Source organism: Cariama cristata, unplaced genomic scaffold (assembly GCF_000690535.1).
Source record: "Cariama cristata isolate BGI_N322 unplaced genomic scaffold, ASM69053v1 scaffold14783, whole genome shotgun sequence".
In the NCBI taxonomy this organism is placed as follows: domain Eukaryota; kingdom Metazoa; phylum Chordata; class Aves; order Cariamiformes; family Cariamidae; genus Cariama; species Cariama cristata.
In genome coordinates, this window is record NW_009609072.1 from 39,331 (window position 1) to 43,320 (window position 3,990).

A 3,990-nucleotide genomic window follows, 5' to 3' on the forward strand; every position below is an offset into this window, starting at 1 on the left:
TAGTCTATAAACAGGATAATTTAGAAGAGTATTTGCCTAACGGTGACATCATCAGAGATAATCTGAATTTACACCAAGATACCCATGATAAGCATCGAGGCTAAAGCTACTGATCTGTCTGGCTCAGTGAGAACATCAGCTCTTCAGTGGAACAACTAGTAACAGCAGGAGAAAGGCCAAATGTGTCCTGTTGTCCAAATACAGCCCTCACATAAACCTGCATCGCTCCTCTGAAGCCAGAGGAACCGTACCAACCCAAATTTGGGGTTGGAGCAGTACACTATCAAAGATGGAGACAGCCCAACAGTTGCTGGTCTCAGACAGGCTTGGTTAAGTTTAATAAGCCAGACTTGGCTGGGTCTACTGGTGAGTCCAGTTTCAGACAGGTTTGACTAAGTATAATCAGCCAAACTTGGCTGAGTCTGTCTGTGTTTACCACCCACTTGGAGACCTCAGTGGTGAGAAGACAGGACGGAGGGCTTGGGGAGCCTCCCAGCACAGGCAATCACAGCCCTTCCACCACCTTTGGACCCCAGGCAGGTTGTGACACCTTCTGGCATCCACACAGAGGTTGAACAACCCTCCCCAAGCCTCTCCTTCTCTGCTCACAGATGTTTACTTTTAACTTGCAATCTTGTTCATTGCACTTCGCCAAGGATCTCTTGGAGGAAGAGCCCTGACCATTACCAGCAATGGGCACCACCACCTTCAAACACATGCCACAGGCAGATGCAGAAGACTGTCCTTCCATACCTCTCTGCTCAGCGTCCTCTCTTCCAGCAGCTAGCCTCAACCAGCCTCGGACTACCAGGGGTAAATCACTCTTTGGGAAAGACCAGCTGCGGCCTGCCAGGCTACCTGGAGCTCCTCTCTCTCCCGAAATTCATGGCACTGCCAAGCTCCCTCCTTACCCCAAGCTCCCCTGTGACATGAACACCAGCTTGCACTCAGCTTCTTCACGCAAGAGTGGGATGATGTGCTGGATTTCCTCAGAGAAGCGAGAAGTTTCTGCCTGAACTCTGAATCCAACTGTAAGAATTAATTCGATTCTTACTGCCAAAAATACTCTAGACGTCAACTTGCCAGTGAAGATACCTAGTTTCTCCACACGGCAGGTCCATTCATTTACACACCAAGACCATTTGTTACTTACATTCCTCCATTCAGAAATCCCTTTTGGAAAAGTAAAAATTTTTTTAAAAAAATCACTACTTATCTGTCTCAGAGTTCGGTGTGGTATAAATTGAAATGTCACTTCAGAGGCCCCTAACAAAGCACTTCAGGAAGAAGGGCCCCAGCATTTGTGGCCTTTGCGCCAGCTGCTTTTCCATTTTGGGAAGGGTTTAAGATGGCTGGAATAGCCAGTCTCTTCCCACCACCCCTGCATTCAAGCCAGCGTCAAAAGTTCATCTGCTAATTACGCCATCAAGAAGTGAATAATAGTTTAAATTCCTCATGCTAGATTGTCTAGCTAGAGGATCCAAGTAAATCCCACTGATTTGCAGCAGAGTTGCTTGTCCACAGAAGGGGGAGAGCAGTGCTCCTGGAGCTCAAGACCCTTCCTCGGAGGTCTTCAAGCACAGATGAGAACCAGGGAGGCAAAAGCCAGCCAACAGAAGCAGAAGCAAGCAGGTACAGCTCCCAGAGCATCCCTACACCATAGTCTGTGCTGAAGGGCAGGATCCACCCATCCTCGGGCCAAGACAGCCTTGGTACAATTTGCAGTGACACAGAAAAATGATACAGCCGTTAATAACAGTACCAGGAGAGATGCTTCAGCCAAAAGTAATTTATACCTTTTCACACAGCTTCTGGGACTCAGCGGGAATGAAGCAGGCAGGTAACCGGAAAAATTTAGGAGCTTGTGCTTGCAGGAAACCCAACTTCAAGTCCTATTTTCAAACTGGGAATCTGGGGAAAATCTCCTGAACCCCACAAAACAACTAATTCAGCACACCTTAGACTGCTGGGCAGGGCTTTGCAAAGCAGCTGGGTTATTTTCATGGTCACAAAACTAATGAAGGCTGACAATGCCAAGACTGAACGGTCTAACACCCCTTCAGCCTTCAGCTGTGTAAGTGCACTGCTATGGTAGAAGACAACATCCAATCTGTTTATAGACACCTTCAGAGCAATGGGCAGCTTTGCTTGGGGATCTCTCCTCCTACCCTTATGCATCTACACAAAGCAATTCCTCCAAACAAGCTCTTAACTAGCGTTTTGAAGCACAGGAATTTCCACCTAAACTTGCTGCACTAACACTGAGCACAGACACAACCCTGCACTTCAGAAATGCCCTTGCTCCAGCTCCTAAAAAAAACCTCACTGAATAATGCACCTTGCTTGAAATTTAAGCGCATAGTGGCACTGTGCTTCTGCCATCATCAGGGCATTATTTCAGCTTCCACGAGCTTTATGCAGGTCTTCTACTAAGTCTGGAGGATGCTAATGTGAAACTGTTCAAGTCAGCAAGACGTAGCCTGGCTCCACCAAACCCAAGCTAACCCCCTGCATTCCTCAGCATCTGGGGAGAGAGGAGAAGCTCAGGTTTTCTTTATATCCCAAGTGAATAGGAAATTCTTTACATTCCAGATCTGTATAAGAGAGTCCTGCTTCTAATGAAGTTTTGCTACACTTCTCTTTCTTGGCTCTATTTCAATGTAGAGAGTCACAATCGACCTGAGCTGACATCTTTCCAGCACTCAGGACTACTAGCGTGATAAATTATAAGCACCTATAGATCTGGCCACAGTTGTATCTCACAACAGTGGACCTGTTTTGTTCCAGCTAATGGTGCCGCTCTGTTGACTTTCAAACAGGCTGGAGAGAATAAATTGCTGCAGTTTATTCCCATACAGCTGACATTCCCGCCATGCCATCACTCACAAGCAGGGATCTGAACATTAGAAATGTAACCCACCACCCCAGACAGCCTTCAGTCCTCAGAGGGGAGTTGGTGGAGAGGAGACTTTCCACTCCAAGACTCAGTGCTGACTCAAGCTGCTGGCAGCAAGAACCCCAAAACCAAACCGATGGCTTAGAGAGGTGAGTAACACTTTAATTTCTAGCATACTAATCATGTTCTCAGGTTACATGAGGGCTTTTTGGGGCAGGGCATTTGTGAGGAAAGGATATGATTTTTTGTTTCAGATAGCAGCGTTCCCCTTTCTGGCACACTGAGCTCTGCTCTTATCTGTAGGTTCGCCAAGGGTGCTTATTTGAGCATCCTGGCAAACCAGGAGCTCCATCCCCACGGCATGCTTGGCTCGGTCCTCCTTCCTGCATGAGCATCTCTTATCCTCGCACCCAGGAAACCCAGGACGACTGTGGTTTCCAAAGCAAGAGAGGACTCCACTGCCAACCAAAGGGCATCCGGGCTCCACAGCACATGTACAAGGGGTGAAGCCATGATGAGCTCTGCCACCTTGAACATCTCACTTCATTAATGAGGTACTTTGCAAGCAGCCAATTCACCAATACTTCATGTAGCATCTTGGGCTGACAGAAAAGGCAAATGCTTGACAAGACACTCAGCTGAGATGAAGGCTCAGTTGTGCAGCAGAGCATCAGCTGGGCTCCACAGCCTCCTCCTAAACATGGCTCACAGGCAGGTTAAAAAGAAAAGAGAAAGGATAGAGATGCTAAAGGGAAGAAAGTGTCCAGAAAATATAATGCATCTTCTCAGTAAGAGTCTTTCCATAGCACTGGGAGCCATACTTAATGGAGGTAACCAGAACCACAGGCGTGGGATTTGGATTTAGTCTCTCACCCTGCTCCACCTTTCAGCAGCACAGACTGCTCTGATTCTCTAACAGCGCGTTGTTTGCAGCCACAAAAGTTCACTGTCCAGTGAACGAACTAACTCAAAGCTACCATCATATGCCATGAAAACACATTACCTGGATATTCCTCTGCAGCAGCCAAGGAGGCAGGACCAGGACACCCTGTTTGTGCCCCCCGCAACAAGGCAGCAGCAGAGGGTAACCACAA